The sequence below is a fragment of the Mus musculus genome, chromosome 3, assembly GCF_000001635.26.
Source record: "Mus musculus strain C57BL/6J chromosome 3, GRCm38.p6 C57BL/6J".
Classification (NCBI taxonomy): domain Eukaryota; kingdom Metazoa; phylum Chordata; class Mammalia; order Rodentia; family Muridae; genus Mus; species Mus musculus.
In genome coordinates this window covers 93,677,892-93,698,679 of record NC_000069.6, presented here as the reverse complement: position 1 = coordinate 93,698,679, position 20,788 = coordinate 93,677,892, and the positions used below count along the sequence as shown (strand labels likewise).

The 20,788-nt window shown below is 40.1% G+C and overlaps 1 pseudogene; it reads left to right on the top strand.

The window, feature by feature from the left end:
• Positions 1 to 5,616: 5,616 nt before the first annotated feature.
• Gm9107 lies at positions 5,617 to 6,691 on the top strand (annotated as a pseudogene).
• Positions 6,692 to 20,788: the final 14,097 nt, after the last annotated feature.

Here is a 20,788-nt window from a genome sequence, read left to right as displayed (position 1 = left end):
TTACAAACAGGAAAGGAAAAAAAATAGAGAAATGGATTTTAGAATTCTCCCAGGGACAGAGGGAAATCGGGGGACGCCCTGTTTTATTCTCTCTGGCCCCTACAGGAGAAGCTCTCTACCCTCTTTCTATTGTCTATGGTTGGTGCACCAATCACGCATCAATTCATGTATGTTTTCTGTTTCGTTGTCTGAATGATTGTTTCATTGTCTGAATGACTGGCTGTTTCATGTTTCATGTTAAAAAGAAAAGAAAAAAAATGGTTAAAACTTTACCTGCTGAATCACTCTCAGTTTGCACAACTGAGGCTGAGAGGCCCTTCCCTTTAGCCAAAATCAAGCACAGCAGGAGAGGTTCTGCTGAAAAACTTAGAATCTACAACCTCTTATTTCTAAGGCAAATAAGCTGATAGTTGTTTTTTCCTAAAAAATTCTCTGCAATTTTGTGATTATTGTGTTTAGCAAATGACAAAGTGTGTTTTTATCTTATAAGTATAGCTATAAAAAGTAAAAGTCTTTAATTGATCTAAATTTATAAGATTCGTGAAGCCACTTCATTTGGTTTTTGATTGGTCTTAAAGGTATAAATATGATCTACATATCTTGGTCATAGAGAATTGGCTTATAAGTTATTTGGGTATGATTAAAAAGGTATAACACTGGTTACAAAGTTAGCTTAAGTAATAACTCAAGGCTAGAGTCATTTTCAAACAAAAGCACCTGGCATAAAACAGCCCAGAAAACTAGTCCTCTAAAGATACTTCTAAATTGAGATAAAATTTTGTGTAATTCTTATCCCAGAAAGTAGACTTATAGAGATAAGATTTTAAAACAATGTCTCTTTAATAGAACATTAAAATTTACACTGTCATGCATTCATGAATTAGCAGCCAAACTTCGTAACATGATAGTGATGTTTCTAGTATTGATTTTAAAGAGAATAAATTGTTTAAAATTGGGTCTTGCTTTCCAAAAGTTATAGATACATTCTAATATTACAACGAAAACTTAAATTATGGTTAAAATTGCCAGTGTTCCATTGACTGCAGCTTGCAGTTTGATTACAAATTTAAGATCTTTAATTCACCTGTATATTGTAATTAAGATAATTATAAGAGTAATCATCCTTAAGAAAGAGTATCAAAAATTAGAGGCATAGACAGTTAAATTGTTCCTCTAAAATCGGTCCTTATTACAGGAAGGCCAAGATGCTCAGATTAAAAAATATTCTACGTTTAAGTTAATGTAGCCCAGAGAAGCTTGTGGCCTTCTTTTATTTTGCAAACAGTGCCTAAGAAAGTTTTTCCCTGTGTTCAAGAAAAGTTCTTTTTAGCTTTGTTACAGATCTATTCAAATGTTTAAAATAATGCTTAAATTCAAAGAGTTTTACTTTTAGTGAACTGGTGATCACTAGATAATTTTGCCTGTAGGTATGGCTAACATAGCTTTACAATATGTACAAAATTTTTATTGTCTGCTTCAATACAAGAAACAAAATTTAAATCTTTCAGTATATATTGTTTCTTAAGTAGAAAGTATTTTATTAGCTAACGCCTCTAAAGAGAAGTTTAAAGTTCTGGAGAATAGTTGTTGCTCCATAAGATTCAGAGGCAATATATTTTTAATATCTAAGATTTTAGTTACAGAAGATCTAAAAAAGAAAAATTTATTTGCTTCAAAATTTTTATTTTCAAAACCTCCAAAAGATGTTTTGTCAACAATTTAATGTTACACATGTTACTGAGATATTTTATAATTCTCAAAGACAAGGTATTGTAAAACTTTAAAAACTATACCTTCTTTAAAAACAAAGAAGGGGGGAGAGAAATTATATCCCCGTGCACATTATTTGGAAAACTGGATATAATAGTGTCTAGGGCAGAAAAAGGATCCACTTATTGGCACATGCCATGATCCTGTTCAGATACTTAATATGGGGAAAAGGGGGAATGTTTCTGTTTTTTCCACAGAATGCTACAAGAGTATGCTAGCTTCCAATGTGACAGGCTGACCTGTGACCTGTGAGTGCCTTGACAGTGGTGACCAAAAAGCTGTGTTGAGTCCACAAAAGAGGAGAAATCTGAGAGCAGCCACATACAAACAGATAAAGAAACTTCGTATCTCCACCATGGGCTGCAGCAAGGAGTACCAACCTGGTGCCAACTTAAAATACAAACAACTAAAAAAGCTGACTCGTGAGGCAAAAAGACTGGTACAGAGAATGTACAAGATGCTTTCGTCAGAGACACTGTTTTTGGCCACTCAGGCCAGCTCCTTATAGCTATGAAAGTTTGTGTACCTTACCTATATGCTTATTTATTGTTCGATAATTTTAAGAGTTAAGATCGCCAATCTTGGCAAGTCTAAAATATTCATTGTAATTCTTGTCAATTAACTAATTGTGTAAATCCTAATTTAGATAAGGAATCTACTGTTATGTTTTTGTAAGAGACCTACTTATGTTTTGCTGCGTATTAGAGTTAAGAAACGATCTTTGGTTTAAAAATCTGAGAATACAAACTTTGAAAAGGTATCTACCACAGCTTTAGATCAACAGCTACATACTGCCCATTTTGTTAATGATAAGCATAAGAATATTTCCATAGCTTTGTCAGAGCAACATATTATATAGATAAAAATTTAGAGGCAAAAGATAGCATCCTAGAAAGTCCTTGAGCAGACTAAGGGCTTAGAATTCAGGAAGAAAGTTGCTTATTCAGTGACATTCAGAATTGCCTCTGGCATTACACTATCACTTTAAATAAAAGCTAGGTCACTGCCTTACACAGGAATTTAGCATCAACTAGGAAAAAGGAAGTTTAAGACCTAAAGAGGAACCAGAGTAGATACTTAGAACTGTAGATAACTGAGTTACACAAGTATTTACAATGGCCTAGGGGAAAGGTGAACTACCAAAACTGGTTTTCAACCTCCCCCTGGCTTTCGACCTTGTTGCCCTCCCTTTTGGAACCCCTATTGGAATTCCTATTATTGATCTTCGGTCCTTGGGCATTTCAGAAATTGACCCGATTTGTTAAATCTCAAGTTGATTCATCTCTTTCAAGTGCATTTGTTTCAGTTCATTACCATCGGCTGGACGTTGGCGATAACAAGCAGGTTACTGGAGAAGAGGCAGACGTGGATACCGCTTCATCACCCTCTTCTTGGGGAGAGAGACTCAATTTCCATAAAATGCTTAAATAGGATCATTCCCCTCCCCCTAAATTCGGCCATCAGTCTCATGCCACAAATCATTTATAGATTGCCGTAGTCTGTGCTTTTCCGACATGGTAATATACGTTCTCACCACATTGGAAACTAAACAGTCATCCCAGGCTAGACACATCGAAAAATTAGAACTTGAAGCCGTCGCCCGTGAGAGTTGTAAGACTAAGTACTGCACAGAGATTAGTCTAGAAGCTGTTAGACAGTCTCTGAGAGGCATGTCTGATTGCATAAAGGTTCAATGCCCTAGGGTCCTTTCCCCAGAAAAAACGGCATGGGAGCAGGTCAGGGTTACTCTGGGTAAAAATCTGTGGGCCTGAGAGTCAATCCTGTATATGGCCCTAACATTACACACTGGGGATCAGACCTCTACCTCTACCCACGGAGCTTGCTTCGTTCCTAAATCCCTTGGCTAGCCCAAGTTATATCCAACAGACTGGAACCATTAATTCAAGCCTCATAGATGACTTGTCCTTGTGTCCTTCATGGTTTTAGAGAATCATCCGGTGAACAAACAGACGTTTAGGTGATCTTTAAAAACGTGGCTACAAATTTATTATACAATATGCCTTTATAAAAATATTAAAACGGGGGAGATGTTGGGAGCCATTAAGGCAACGCTATTGTCCTGATCTCTGAATTGGGCCTCTCCCCCTGAGAAGAAAAGGGGGTCAAAAGCAGGCCACCGACACATGGATTCCGAGAACCACGGGATGTTCCAGCCCTAGGTCATCACCAAGGTCCTGACCACACCCTGATACCACCAAGTTCCTGCTTCCCCGTGTAGCTGCCAAAAGAAAGAATTTCTATTGCCCCCCTTCCCATAAGTACTTCTCCTTTTGTTTGTATTGCCCTACCCCATCCACTGATAATTACTTCCCCTCTTGCTTGTATTGCCCTACCCCTCCCACTGATAATTATCTGTACTTCCCCTTTTGCTTGTGCATTTAAGCCTTGGACCTTTCTCAATACATTGGGGTCTTGATACAACTTCAGAACGGTTTCCGTGTCGTTATTCGTACAAGACCCTCGTCTCTCTCTACCCCCCATTTGATTCTTAGGAGGAGGTCCCCTCGAGACCCTCGAATAACTGGACCTGCTGGACGGGTCAGGTAACTCGCTCCACTCCACTAAATGTGCTCAGTAAAATGGTTTATCCTTTGAGTAGAGGAAGGCTACTGAATTTGTTGAGTTAATTTTATAGGCAGCTACTTTGCTGAAGTTGTTTATTAGGATTAGGAGTTCTGGTGGGAATTTTGGGGTGGCTTAAGGATACTATCATATCAGCTGCAAAATGTGATATGCTGACTTCTTTCCAATTTGTATCCTTCTGATATCCTTTGTTGTTTAATTGCTCTGGTTAGGACTTCCAGGACTGTATTGAATAGGCAGGGAGAGAGTCCCTCATTTTAGTGAGGTTTCTTCAAGTTTTTCTCCATTTAGGATGATGTTGGCTACTGGTTTGCTGTATACTTTTACTACGTTTAGGTATGAGTCTTGAATTCCTGATCTTTCTAAGAATTTTACCATGAAGGGTGTTGAATTTTGTCAAATGCTTTCTCAGCATATAATGAGATGATCAGGCAGGGTTTTTTTTTCCTTTGAGTTTGTTTATACAGTGGATTATGTTGATGGATTTCCATATATTGAAGCATAACTGCATCCATGGGATGAAGCCTTTTAGATCGAGGTGGATGATGTTCATGTTGATGTGTTCTTAGATTCAGTTTTTGAGAATTTTATTGAGTAATTTTTTCATTAATGATCATATCTAAAATTGGTCTGAAGTTCTCTTTCTTTGTTGGGTCTTTGTGTGGTTTTGGTGTGAGCATAACTGTGGTTTCATGGAACGAATTGGGTAGTGTTTCTTCTATTTCTGTTTTTTGAATAGTTTGAAAACTATTGGTATTAGGTCTTCTTTGAAGGTCTGATAGAATTCTGCACCAGACCCATCTGTTGGTGGGCTTTTTTTGGATGGGAGACATTTAATGTCTTATTTCTCTTTCTTTAGGGGTTATGGGATTGTTTAGATGGTTTGCAGGAGGAACAAGCCACAGTCAGAGACAGCAAGACTAGCTAACACCACAGATAACCAGATGGCAGTAGAAATATAACACAATATAAATGAGAGTGTTTAGAATTTTTCAAGCTCTTACACAGTTGGATAGAATAGCCAAAACGAATTACCATAGACCTAAGATTCAATAAACACACAAACACAAAATGGCAGTGATAACACAAGTATCCAACATCATAGAAGGGGCAATTTCGAAGAAATTGAAACTAAAAATAAAGTGTATTATAATTGTAACCAACAGGATGAAGAGTAAATAACCCCTAGTTCTTTTCAGATCAACTTTAACCTCCAATCTACCTCCAGCAGAAAGGTCAGAGGACATGGAAGTCATGAACTGGGGCTACACACATATCAGTGTTAAGGAATTCTGCTATGTGTGGACTATTAGGAACTTTTCACCTTGCATAGATGGAATTAGGAGAACGATTACGAGCCCAGTCTTCTCGTTAGAGGCCAATGATGAAGTGACATGGTGTTTGAGAGCACACCCAAATGGGGTCGATGAAGTAAGCGAATGTTACATGTCAGTTTTCCTGGAGTTGCTCAGCTGTCGAAAGAGCCCAGTTTGGGCAAAGTACGAGTTCTGGATCACAACTTCCCAAGGAGAGAAATATCAATGTATGAAGAGCTTCAATGTCCATAGTTTTCAAAAAAACCAATACAGGGGATTCAAAAAGTTCATCCTTGGAGATTTCCTCATCTCTCATCCACGTCGGCTTCTCCCTGAAAACAAGCTCACCCTCTGCTGCAAGGTGAGCATAGTAGGATCTGTCTTTGGCATGCCTGGACAGAACATAACACCTGCAATCAAGGATCCAAGGCACCTGTTGACAGATGACCTAGGAGAGCTGTGGGAGAATTCCCTGTTCACAGACTGCTGTCTATTGGTAGCTGGCCATGAATTCAGGGCTCACAAGGTCATCCTAGCAGCTCGCTCTCCAGTTTTCAGAGCCATGTTTGAACATGAAATGGAGGAGAGACTAGCAAACCCCACTGAGATCCATGACCTGGATCCCAAAGTCTTTAAGGAGATGATGGGCTTCATTTACACTGGGAAGGCGCCACACCTCCAAAGCCACTCCATGGCCACTGATGTGCTGACAGCTGCTGACGAGTATGGTCTGGAGGGCCTGAAGGTCCTGTGTGAGGATGCCCTCTGCAGGAACCTCTCTGTGGAGAATGCTGCACAAACTCTCATCCTGGCTGACCTCCACAAAAGAGAGCAGCTTAAGACTCAGGCCCTGGATTTTATTGCACTTCATGCTTCTGTGGTCTCTGAGACCTCAGAGTGGAAGTCAATGATGGAGTCCCATCCCCACTTGGTTGGCTGAAGCATTCCACTTTCTGGGTCCTGCACGCAGTGTTGAGCCCTCACTCAAACACGTAAAATGAGTTTAGGGGATGGACAGCTATGACCAACATCTGTCTTCCAACAGGTATAACCAGTGTTGTTACCACTGATTTCTGGTTAGAGTACAGTATTGTTGGAACATTTATAGTGAGCCTGGGAAAAAGCAGCATGGTGGCTCAGCATTTAAAACAACTGTTATATGTTAAAATGCTGGGTGGGGGATGGGCAGCACTGGAGTCTCCTTGACTTCTACTCTGTTAATGTTCTAGTATGATTTTTGTCTGATATTTAGGAAACTGGGATTTAATTTAGGTGCTGTCCCTAAGGACAGACAAACCTGAGTTTCTTCAGAGAAAACTGTCTGCATTGGACTATGTAGAAGAGATGACTGGGGCCCAGAGCAAAGAATAAATCAAGCACAAATGTTAACTCATTGGAGAAGGAAAAGACATTGAAGACTTTTATTTTTTAAAGATTCAGTTTGTGGGAACTCAGCTGCAGAAGCAGTTACAGTTCACTCAGAGAACTCTGGTTCAGTTCTCAGCACACATCAGGAGTTTTTCAGCCACCTGTAACTTGTGATCCAGAGGATCTGAGGCCCTCCTCGTGTCTCCATTGCTACAAACAGCTCTGTAGACAAAACCTTAACCAAATAAAATATAATATGAATAAAACTTTTGAAAACAGTCTGTGGATTCTAGAGATCTTTATGTTCAGAGAAGTCACACATAGGCCAATAAGTCCTGCTCAGCTCTGGATGTTTGTGCATACCTCTCACTGTCCTACCAGTATTAGAAACCCTCTAACTTTTTCTTGGCATTTAGTGTTGACGAATGAGAACTCTACCATCATGCATTTATGGTGACTGGGAAGAGTAGACTGAAATACAGGGAGTCTACTCCTTCTGGGAGAGATGCCTTTGTGTTTCTTTTTTATTTTTTTTCAATATTGCTGGTTATATTTAAGTACACTGTAGCTGTCTTCAGACACTCCAGAGTAGAGCATCAGATTTTGTTATGGATGATTGTGAGCCGTCATGTGGTTGCTGGGATTTGAATTCAGGACCTTAGGAAGAGCACTCAGTGCTCTTAAGTACTGAGCCATCTCACCAGCCCTGCCTTTGTGTTTCAATGCATGTAAAAATCTTTAATATGTTTTGAAAACATTAGAAGGGATTGGTTCATTACAGGTTCACACTCCCTAGGCCAGTAAATCTCAATCTTCCCAATGCTGTGCCCCCTTAGCACAGTTCTGCATGTTGTTGTCAACCAGTACCATTTTGTGGCCACTTCATAACTGTAGTGATGCTACTGTTATGAATCATATTGTAAATAGCTGAGATATAGACAGGATATGTGATATGCACCCCCTACGACTGGGTCATCAGACTGCCAAAGAGATGGGGACCCACAGGTTAAGAACCAATTGTACTCCTATACCTCCTGTGAGTTCCACAGACAATTCCATTAGAAAAATAACAGATAGCATTTATCTAGTAATTCCTTATTTCAGTAGCTGCAGTAGTCTTACTTTCTTCCTCTAGAGGCTCAAGTTTATTTCATTTCAAAACACCACTCTTGAAGACAAATTCTTCTCTTAAAAAAAAAAAAACTTAATAAAGTCTTAGAAAGAGGGGGCAAGATACAAAACAGGAGATATTCCTCTTAGCCTTGTGTAACTTAGTTTAAGTTGGAATTAATTCAGTAGTTCAACCAAAACCTGAGGTTTAGGCCCAAAGAAGGATTCTTTAAAATATTCTACATACGTATGAATTCTTGAATAACTAAAAAGATCCTTTTAATTTTTTTCTTTAATATAAGTAACTAGCAAGGTACAGTGCCAAGATAAACAAGCTAAATTGGATTAAAAATTAAAAGCAAGGCCAAGCATGATAACCTTTAATTCCTGCACTCGGGAAGCAGAGGAAGGTAAATCTCTGAGTTTCAGGCCAGCCTGATCTAGAGAATGAGTTCCAGGACAGCTGGACCCTGTCTTGCTCATCTTGTGATTAAACCAGAGGAGAGCATGGTTCCTTGACAGCACTCTGCAATCAAAGGTGGCATTATTCTGTGCTGGTGGACAGTGTGCCACTGAATGGCTGATCTTGATGGGCTGGTCCATGTAGACAGGCCGCTCCTGAAATGGGTTCGAGTTCAGGCAGCCTGTGCAGAAGCCCAAGGCTGACTGCACTGAGGACAGGCTGGGGGGTGGGGGTGGGGGTGGGGGTGGGGTTTGGGACAATGAGGAGCTCCTCCAGGTTCAGAATGCTCTTCACAAGCCTAGGCTCCTAACCACACGTTTTCCAATTAAAACAAACTGCACATTGTCTAAGCATAGACATCAACAACTCTTCAGTTGGGCAGGAAGAAGCCAACACAAGCCCCATTACCTCCTTTAAAATCTAGGCTCCTTGAAAAAAAAAATGTCCCCAACTAGCTGCTTTCAGTCCATCTTTCCTAGGAAGAAAAGTCTCAAACATTGTTCAATTTTGGCCAAACAAACAAACAACTCCTGGAAGACAGTTTGGAGACTGGAGGCTTCCAAGCAGTTAAGTCACACATCCATCTTGTGTTTTGTTTGTCAACCCAGCCTGTTCTCTGCATCTCCCCTTCCATAGCAGAAAGGTGCAGCACTAGAGCATGAAGAAGGTTGACTCTGAGAAGCCAGGAAGGTACTTCAGTGCCCAAGGAAGAGAAGAAGAGGACCTGTGGGCAGCCACCGTGGGGCCTCGGGGGTGAAAAGAAGTACAGGGACAGAGGAGGAAGGTTAGAGGGTCAGCAGCCCTGGCTCCATTGCCCAGCTGTTTCAAGGCCACCACAGAGTGGCAGGGGTCCACGGCCCAGTGTGAGGCCAGGCTGTGATCTGGGCTGTGGGCATGGGAGGGCTGCCTGGGCATGGGCGGCCCCTGGGTCGTGAGCCCAGGGTACCTGGCAGGTGTCCCTGCGACCAGTGTGGGGACCTGGCTCTGCAGAAAGGTGCAGAGCGAGCAAGGAGCTACAAGAGGGAGGCATCTTTGCTTAGGGTGACTGGAAGTTGGTTCCTTGGAGCTCTGGGCTCTGCTGCTCAGCATGTGTGCCACCTCCCCTCAGGAGCATCCTCCACAGGGTAGCATCTCATGGACTGGCAGCTCTGGGAGGACTATGGTGTAGGGAAGGGAGGCTGGCTCAGAGGTGGAGGGTGAAGCCTGGAGGCCTGGGCTGGAACCATGGCAGCCTCCTCCACTTGCAGCCAGTGAGGCAAGAGGGAGGAAACTTTTGGACCTTGCCAGCATTGGCTGCCATAGTGACACTGACTGAAACCTACTGGGTTCATGGACACCATGCACACCCTCTTCAAGGGCCCTCCTCTGCCTTCTCCTATGCAGTAGTGTGGGGATATCATGTGCTTGATGCTGAGGAAGCCATGTTTGTCACTGATAGAGACAAAGGGCAAGCTTATTTTTAACATGATTCCCTCCATGACCCTCCCCCTTTGCTGCCATCTTTGTCTTGAAAGTTCCAGACAACCTTAAGGGCTATTTTGGTTAAGGGCAAGAGAAACTTTGAAGGGTTAGATATTTTAAAAACACAGCAGCAGCTTATGAGTAAGAAAGTACCGATGCGTACTTAACGTATTTACTACAGTTCTCACTGAAAATACTAACACATAAGGAGCATAGTTCTAGACAAAGGAAACACTCATAAGTGCCCATCATAGCTGTGGACAATTGAGTCACTCACCCCTGCACTACAGATGACCAAATTGCACAAGTTCCTAGATTTGATGACACCTGAAGGACTTTCCTCCCTCTGCTAAATTCTCAGTGTTTTATGATTTCCATCCCAAATTCCTGTCATTTTCACTTGTGCAACACTGTTTCAGAACTCCTTCCAGGTTTCTAACCTGGAGAATGGAAACTTGTTTGTTTGGTTTTTTTGGGGGGGTGGGGGTGTTGTTTCATATTGTTGGTGTGATGGTGGGATTAGTGACAGCTTTTCTCTGGCTGTCCAGGATCTCTTTATGTAGATCAAGCTCAACAATTCCTCCTTAAGCTCCCTCCCCCTAACTCCTTGCTGTATGCTAACTGCTAACTCCAGCATTCACTCACTGAAATCTCACTGAACAATCCTGACAGGGAAGCATGGAAATTGCTTTTCCCTCTCCTTCACTTCTTGTAGAAACACACCTCCCAGTCTAATCCCCAACTCTATAGCAATCCTGGGGTGACCACTTTTCACTGTCTCTCCAAATTGCAAGGAGACAAAATAAGCAGGTTGTGGTGCAATCTCCTCCCTCCTGTGAACCCTTTCAGACTTTTAAACTATCCCCGTTCCTAAGTGTCAGCTCCCTGTACACGGAAACATTGAACCACCAGTGCCAAAACTCTTAGGTCCAAAGGAAAGTTCCTGCCTGACAGCAGTGATGGCTGTCCTCAACGGTTAACTTGACTGTATCTGGAATGAACTACAATCCAGAAATTAAAAAGTTATTGTAAAAATGTAAACAGAGGATTATGTCCAGGCCTAGGAGTACATGCCTTTAATCCCAGCATTCAGGAAACAGAGCCATGCAGATCTGAGTTCAATGTCAGTTTACAGAACTAGTTCTAAGACAGCCAGGCCTAGGCAGCGAACATGTAATAGAACCAAAGAAGCATGTTCCAGTTCCAGCAAGCAGCAGCAGTGGGCAGCTTGGGTCTAGATTAGAGTCACCTTTTGATCAAGATGTAGAGTTGTTAGCACTTCTAGCACCAAGCCTGCCTGCATGGTGACATGCTTCCCACCTTAATAATAATAGACTGAAACTCCAAAATGGCAAGCCAGCACCAATAAATAATTGTCTTTATACGAGTTGCTTTGGTCATGATATCCCATCATAGCCATAAAACCCTAACTAGGAAAACATACAGCAATCACACATTTCAAAAATCCAGAGAGGAAACAGAAGACAAGGAACAGAACTGCTACCCAATACAGACAAATGTAAAAATTAGGATCTAAATCCTTAACCATTGCAACTCTAGAATCCTAGATTCTAGCATAAAGAACACAGTCAGTAACAGCCAGGGCACGATGTCTACACTGCAGCCCAGCTATCCTAACACAGCATTCCCTGAACCTTCCAACATGCCTGATGCACAAACAAAATCCTTAAAACAATCTGTATGAAGGTGATAGAAATTCTTATGGAGAGAATGAAGAAATCCCTTAAACAAATTCATGAACGCATATTTAAACAGAGTGAGGAAAGAAAAATCCAATAAAGAACTCCATGAAAACAAAACAAAGAGTGGAAGGAAACAAGTAAAAAGGTTTAAGATGTGAAAATGGAAATAGAATCCATAAAGACAACTAATACTCAGGGAATTTTAGAAATGAGGAATTTAAAATTTCTGCTGTGAGCATATGAGAAAGTAGCAAGAATGCAAACAGCCAACAATTGTTCATAGTCTTTATAATGCATCTGTTATTGGCTAATAGCTTCCTCTACTTTCTGCAAAGCTATTCATCCCTCACCTGTTAATTGCTGAGGGGTATTAGGATTTGCATCCCCCTTGGGAATATTAAGCAGAGGCTTAAGTCCTCCAGTTTTGAGCTTAAAGTGAGGTCTTAGCCAATTATCATCTCCTAAAAGCTTTTCAAAATAATTTAAAGTAGGTAAACTATCTTTTCTTATTTGAATTTTCTGTGCCACAATTTGTTTAGGATATAACTGATGTTCCAAATTTTGCAATGGATATTGTCTATTAATCTTTTCTGGAGCAGCAACTACTCCTCAAAATTTTAAAGCTTGTTATATAAGAGCAACGGCTTGTAATAAAACTTCTTCAGATAGATCAGCTAATAAAATACCCATACAATGAATAATATACACTGAAGGATTCAAAGACCGAACTTCTTTTTTTTTTGTTTTTTGGGTTTTTTTTTTTGTTTGTTTGTTTTTGTTTTTGTTTTTGTTTTTTCGAGACAGGGTTTCTCTGTATAGCCCTAGCTGTCCTGGAGCTCACTTTGTAGACCAGGCTGGCCTCGAACTCAGAAATCTGCCTGCCTCTGCCTCCCGAGTGCTGGGATTAAAGGTGTGTGCCACCATGCCCGGCTAAGACCTAACTTCTTGTATTGATGAAGAAACATTTTTTTTTTTTTTTTACATAATGTAGGCCTGTTAGCCTTTCCCTGTGGCAAAATATTCCACTGATATTGCTTCATGGGTTCTTTAAAATTACATACAGGCACGCTAAATGGAAACCTTTTACAATCATGAAGATGCAAAGGAATAGTATAAAAAGTCTTTTAAATCTATTTTATTCCTGTTTTTTGGAATGGCAACCGGAGTGGGTTAGTCATATTGTAATACTCCCATAAGTTCCTAGTTTCATTAACCTTTCGTAAATCTTGCAATAATCTCCACTGGCCTGATTGTATTTTTTTAGATGTATTTATTTTTATTTATATGGGTACACTGCAGCTGTCTTTAGACACACTAGAAGAATGCATTGGATCCCATTACAGATGGTTATGAGCCACCATGTGATTGCTGGGTATTGAACTCAGGACCTCTGGAAGAGCAGCCAGTGATCTTAACCACTGAGCCATCTCTCCAGCCCCTAGTAATTTGGAGTGGAGGAGGGTTTGACACAGGGTTTCTCTGTATACCCTGGCAGTTCTGGAACTCACTCTGTAGACCAAGCTGGCTTCTAACTTAGAAATCCACCTGCCTCTGCCTCCCAAGTGATGGGATTAAAGGTGTGCACCACCACTACTGTAATTATCTTCCTAATGATAAATATAGTTGAGTTCTAAGGAGAATTAAAATCTTGTGATTGAATTGTAAACTGTAGCTCATAGAACATTGGCAATTTAACTATAAGTTTTAAGTTTCTTTTGCAATATCAGAACATAACCATATTTTTGAAAACAAAACCCAATGTTTAACAGTGTAAACAATCAATTCTCTCTAAAATCAATACCAAGTGCATTACCTTCATGTTACCAAGTTTGGCTGCCAGTTCTTTATATATGAATGCATGATGGTGCAGCTTTTAATACTTCCAGATTTTAAATCCTATCTTTATAAGTCTGTTTCTAGAACAGAAATTATATAATATATTACCCCAATTTAGGGCTATCTATAGAGACCTATTTTCCTAGATTGTTTCATGCCATGCGTTGGTGCCTAGAATGACTCCAACCCTGAGTTAACAGGATTTTTTTTTTTTTTTTGGTTTTTTGTTTGTTTTTGTTGTTGTTGTTTTTGTTTTTCAAGACAGGGTTTCTCTATATAGCCCTGGCTGTCCTGGAACTCACTTTGCAGACCAGGCTGGCCTCGAACTCAGAAATCTGCCTGCCTCTGCCTCGAGTTACCAGTTTTAAGCAAACATTCTGTTACCAATATTACAAATTTTTAATCATACCAATAACTTATAAACCAATAACCTATATCCAAAACATACAGAACATATACATTTAAGACCAGTCAGAAAGAAATATGAAATGAGTGGACACCCACATATTATATATTTAGATTAGACAAAATTTTCTTACTTTCTCTAGCTGTAATTTCAAGGGAGGAACACCATGTTACCTGCTGAACCCAATACATACTGTCACAGAGATTTTTCTAAGAGAAATGACTATCAACTCCCTTTCCATAGAAGCTGAGAAACTGCTGGACCCTTTAAGATCAGCTTTTGCAGATAATCAGCCCCTGGCAGGGCATCTTCAGTTGTGTTTGACTCCTAGGTACAGGTGCATGGCAACTTATCAGGGTTTGTGTGTCTGTGTGTGTGTGTGTGTGCGCAAATTGAGACTGCCTTTAAAAAAGTGAGTTAAAACTAAATCAAGGGGTAAATGACTGAGCACATAAAGTTTTAATCATTTTTTCTTTTCACCATGAAAGACAGAGCAACAATCAAACAATGAAACAAAAACACAGATAAAAATTGACATGGATAGATTGGTGCACCAGGGATAAACAATAGAACTAAATATGCCACTAAAGGGATTCAGATATCCTACCTGAGGGACCCAGAACCAGAACTAACATTCTTCCAGAAGGAGCCAGAGATGAAGTAGGATGTCTCCTGATCTCTTGTCCCTAGGAGAGCTCTGGAATGGCTAATGTTCATTTTCCTCCTATTTCTCACAAACCATCCCAGACAGGGGAAAGTACTGCTTATTTGAGACCCACTCTCTCCTCATGTCAGCACTCAACTATCTCTAATCAGGGTCCAAGACTAAAACCATCTATGTAAATTATCTTCACTCCTCTATATTTTAGCCTAACTCTAAACATACACAAAAAGCCATTACCTTGCTCCATTCCTCCTTGACTGACATAAAAAAAAAAAAAAGGCATCTGGCCATGCTTCCCTCAGCTGGCTTGCTAAGACACCCAAACCAGACAAGCCTGGAGTCACCATTCTCATTCTACAGGCCATCAAATTCAGGGTGGGATGGCAAACCACCAGTGACCACTCCACAGTTTCACCCTCTGTCTTGCCCATACAAATCATTGCAAATGAAAAACACCAGACAGCCTTAATACTTAATATTAGCCAGACTTTTAGCAGGAAATCGCCAACTCCAATATGCCCATGCAAAGAACACACAACTCAGTTATAATATTTATTAGTTGGATACCTATATTGGGCAGATAGAACACTACACTACCTATTCCCCTTGATACTTGTGCCTCCTGCAGGCCATGAGGTTCTTTTCCATTTCCCTTCCTTCCTGTCCATCCATCTTGACTTTTCCTCTCTACTCCTTCTCTAAAACTTCTAGCCACACTTTTACCTTCCACAGCCCACTCACATTCTAGCCATTATTTGACTAGTTAAAATGCGAAGCAGGTTTATACAGAATCACCCAAGTGTGAGATCCTCTCCTCATTGGGGACAGCATTTGAACCAAAATACAAACAACATAAGGTAATCCACAAAAGGAATCCATGAACAGATTCCAATGTTTTAATCTGTATCATATTTTACTAGGGTATGGTTTTGTCTAAAGAGCTGGTTTTGGCCATTTTATTAGTAAGGGTTTCATTGCTGTGAAAAGACACCATGACCAAGACAACTTCTGAAAAGGACATTTAAATGGGGCTAGCTTACAGTTTCGGAGGTATAGTTCTTTATCATCATCACAGGAAGCATGACAGTGTCCAAGCCTACATGGTGTTGGAGGAGGAATGGAGCAACTTTATATGAAGGCAGTCAGGAAGAGACTGACACTGGCCAGAGCTTGAGCATATATATGACCACCATTCCAAGCCTCCACAGTGACACACTTCCTATAACAAGAGCGCACTTTCTCCAACATAGAGAGAGACTACACAGACAACCAGTGGTGGCTGCCACATGTCTAAAAAGGGGAGAATGTGGTGACATCTTTCACAGTTTCTGGACACTGGTGTCTAAACTGAAGATGCCTTAACCATACTTACCTTCAGAGGTGACAGCCAAGGCAACTTTTAAATAATTTCCTGTAAAAGTAACTCTTATTTGCATGTATTAATTGTTGTCTCTGATGCTTTCTGCATTTGTTTGCTAACCTAGGACTAGTCCTGGAAGGTTTTAGCCTCTTTAAAATCAAATCTAGGCTTAGAATGTTCTCACCTCCTGCGAAATTTGGCTGAGTAAGCTCATCACTTTCTAGTTCTTTCTGATCTCTGGCTGCCTGGCTTAATTTGTTCTGGCTCATAGCTCCTCTCCACTGTAAGTGCTTCAATCTGGTTTTTCTCAGCTTCTCTAGAGATAAGTTTGGTCTCATACTAACTTTCACAATCAGTTCTAATCTTCTGTCTCCTTCTCACTCTCTGGCTTACTCTGACTTTACCTCTGTCTATCTTGTTCTCTCTTCGACCTATCTCTGCAACACTGTCCTTGTAAAACTGCCCTCTCTCCTTTTCTCTGCACTGATCGCTTAGTTTCCCTTTCCTTTTTCTTCTCATAACAGTTGGGCATAGCCTCTTCTGTCTAACCTTTCTCTGATTTTTCAGTTTCTCTGCACACTTGGGCTTCTTGATTCAAACTAACTTTATCTTCAGTTTTGGGGATTAAAGGTGTATACTAAAGGTGTGTATGTCTGTATTCCAGCCAGAGAGATTAAAGATGTGTGCCAAAATCTGAGTTACTCTACAACTAAAAACAGGTTGTTTTTTTTTTTCAGCAAGCGACACAATTTTGGGGTTTACAGTATGATCAAATATGCTGTAACAGCTTCCTTTTGGGGGCAGATGTATCAGGCTCCTTCTAAGTGTTTTGGGAATGAACTGATCAAAGGAAATCTTAGCAGTCAGGATCTCAGGTTGAGCACCCTCTGGAATTCCTTGACCACTGCCCTCTTCCTTGCCCTGAGGGGCTCAGAGACCCTAGTGTCTCAAAGTGTAGTCTCTGTAATTTCTGTGGAGCCTCCAGGAAAGTTTTAGGGTGTTCTTCTGAGAATTCTTCTTGAGCATGAATTTATTTTATTGTATTATATTGTATGGAATTTCCTTTTAGATATTACATCCCAACACCAGTTTTCCCTTACTCCTTTCCTCCAAGTAACTTCCCCCCAGACTTCTTCTTCTATGTCTACTCCTTTGCTTCTTTTCAGAAGATAGTAGACCTGCCGTAGATGTCAACCAAATGAAACAGGTTACAATAATACTGACACATGCCCTCATACTAAGGCAGGACAAAGCAACACAGTAGGAGGAAAGGGATCCCAAAAGTAGGCAAAAGATTCAAAGAATTGTAGCGTGTAATTATAAAAAATAATCCACAATATGTCTGGCTACTTGCTTTCAACCGAGATCTCACCTGCCCCCATGGTTTCTGCTGCAAACTGGCTGCCAAGCTGCCCAGATCTTCCCAGTCCAATTGCCTCCTTTGGGTAGCCAGCAGAAAGCCAGCTGCTGCTTGCACAAGTCCCTGTAACCCAGTAAAATAAAACTCCAGAGGCTTGCAATTTATCAGTCAGATTTATAATACTAAATCATCAACCCCTAAAATGATTACACAAAGAATTCAAAAGTCAATTGATAATAGGACAAGCTGCATACCTAGACAGGGCAAATGTATGCCAAATTACTCAATTGACCTTCAACGATATCCATAGCTACCTGTGGCTCTTTCAGACCACGAGGTTATGGTTCATCTTCTTCCTTCATCTTCTCTCCATCCCCTGTCTTGTTTCTCCTTTTCCCTGGCTCTGTTTCTACCCTTTCTAAAATTTTCACTCTACTCCCTCCTCCCATTGCCCAATCACAGCCTCTAGACTTATATGACTAAGAATTCACCTGAGTGCACCTGACTATGGGCACTCTTGAGGGAGCAAAACATACTAACAGCAGTCTACAAGAGACAGGCCCTCCTCCCACTGTTAGGAATCCCCCCAGAACACCAAGCTGCTCAACTATAGCATACATATATGTGTTATATGAACACACACACACACACACACACACACACACACACACACACATTCAATGATGCAGAGGTCCAAGAGTCTTCACCCATTTGTGCTCCTTGATTGTTTGTTTAGGCTCTGGGATCCTCCATGGGACCTGGTTAGGTTGACTAGTTTAGGTTAGTTGATCTTTTGAGCCTTGTATTTATATTATCATTGATACTTCTGCCTTCTAAAATCCAACCTCCCCTCCTTTTGCAAGATTCTTTGATTCTGCCTAATACTTGGTTGTAGTTTATTTCATCTGCTCCCATATTTTGCTAGATGATGTTTCTCTGGTGACAATTTTTCTTTTAGGCTCCTATCTAAAAATATAGCAGAGAATCACTAGGAATTGCTCCATTGATTTTCTTTTCCAGTTGTATTTGTTTCTGAATCTTTTCAGTTTCATGAGATCCTATGTATTAGTTGTTGATTTTAGTGACTACACTGTCTGTCAGTATTCTGCTCTGGAAGTTGTCTCCTTTGACAATGAGTTCAAGCCTGTTTCTCACTTTCTCTTCTATGAGGTTCATTGTACCTGGTTTTATCTTGAGGTCTTTGATCCATTTGGAGTTGAGTTTTGTGCAGGGTGAGAGATATGTATATACTTTCATTTTCTACATGCAGTGTCCAGTTTGACCAGCTTCTTTTGTTGAAGAGGTTGTCTGTTTTGCATTGTGTAATTTTGGCTTTTTTTTTAAATCAGTTTTTAATATGATTGTTGGTTTACATATGGATCTTCAATTTGATTGCATTGATCATTGAGTCTGTTTTTATGACAATGCCATGCTTTTTCTGTTACTATAGTTTTAAACCTTGAGATTTGGAATGGTGAGAGCTCCTGCAGGCCTTTTATTGCTTGAGTTTGGTTTAACCCCCCTTGGTTTTCCTGTGTTTCCTTTTGAATTCAAGAATTGTCCTTTAACAAATTGGAAGAATTGAATTGGATTTTGGTGGAAATTGCATTGTATCTGTAGATTGCTTGTGATAGTATGGCCATTTTCAATTATGTTAATTTTAGTGATTCATGAATATGGGAGATCTTTCTATCTTCTGAGATTTTCAATTTGTTTCTTCCAAGACTTGAAGCTTTTATCATATAAGACTTCCACTTGTTTGGTCAGAGTTAGCACAAAGTATTGCATATTGCTTGAGACCATTGTGAAAGGTGCTGTATCCCTCATTTCATTCTCAGTCTGTTTGTCCTTTCTATAAAGATGGGGTGCTGAGCTATTTGTAGTTAATCTTGTATTCAGCTAGTTTGTTGAAAATATTTTTCTGCTGTAGGAGTTCTCTGGTAGAATTTTAGGGTCACCTATATATCCTATCCTATCATCTGCAAATAACATTTGACTTCTTCCTTTTCAATCTCTTTTCCCTTGGTCTCCTTCACTTTCCTTAGTTCTACATAAGACTTTATGTATTGTATTAAGTAGATATGGAGGAAGTCCACAATCTTGTCTTATATCCTGATTTTACTGGAATTATTCTGAATTTTTCACCATTTAAGTTGATACTGTCAAACCAAAAAAGAAAAGGCTGTCTCAGGTGGTCTTCCTTCCTGTGTACCTACCATATCATCATCTGATTGACAGTGAATATCTGTCATATTATACACACACAGACAAATACACCCAAACTGACTCATATATGTGTTTGTGTAAAGTAAATACACATGTATGAAAAATTTATGATACTTTAGAAAAAACAATACCCAAATTAAAAATGGGCTATAGTAGTAAACAGAGAACTCGCAATAGGGAAATATTCAAATGGCTGAAAATCACTTAAAGAAATGTTCAACAGTCTTAGATATTAGGGAAATGCAAGTCAAAGTACTTTGAAATTCCATCTTCCATCAATCAGAATGGCTAAGATCAGTTACACTAGTGACAGCTCATGCTGACCAGGGTGTGGAGTAATAGGAACACTTCTCCATTGCTGGTTGGAGTGAACATTTTTACAGCTACTGTGTAAATTACTGTGGTAATTCCTCAGAAAAGTAGGAATCAGTTTACCTCAAGACCCACCTATATTACTGTTGGGCATATATCCAAAGGATGGTTCTCTCTACCACAGAGATCTTGATCAACCATATTTATTGCTTCCTTATTCCTCATGGCCAGAAATTAGAAACCTGACTAAAGATAATGTGGTACATTCTCAAATTGGTGTGTTACTCAGCTATTAAAAAAATAATAATGATGATAATCATAATAATAATCATAATAATAGTAATAGTAATAATAATAATAATAATAATAATAATAATGGGAGGACACAAGGCCTGGGCTAACACAATGTGCTACAATCTAATCATGGATCTGATGCTTTGAGATGGTCCACCCCACAATGTACTCCATCTATCATCTCCTGGAGGTCATGGAGGAACCAAGTGCATATGTAATAGAGGCCCACTTTGTCTGGCCTCTGTGGAAAAGGAGTGCCTAATCTTGGAGAGACTTAATGCCCCAAGAAGGGGAAGTGCTGTGGGGCACCCTCTCAGAGGCAAAGGGGATGTGGAAGGACTAAAGAAATCTGAGAGAGTTACTGGGATGGGGCAACATTTGGGATGCAAATTAATAAAATAAATAATGAAAAAACAAGAAGCCAGAATACGGAGAAAAGAAATAGAGAAGGTAGGTTTTCCAGGAGAGTTTTTCAGAGACAGGAAGAAGATAGAACAATGGAGACACAGTGTATAGAAAGAAAGAATGAGTCAGA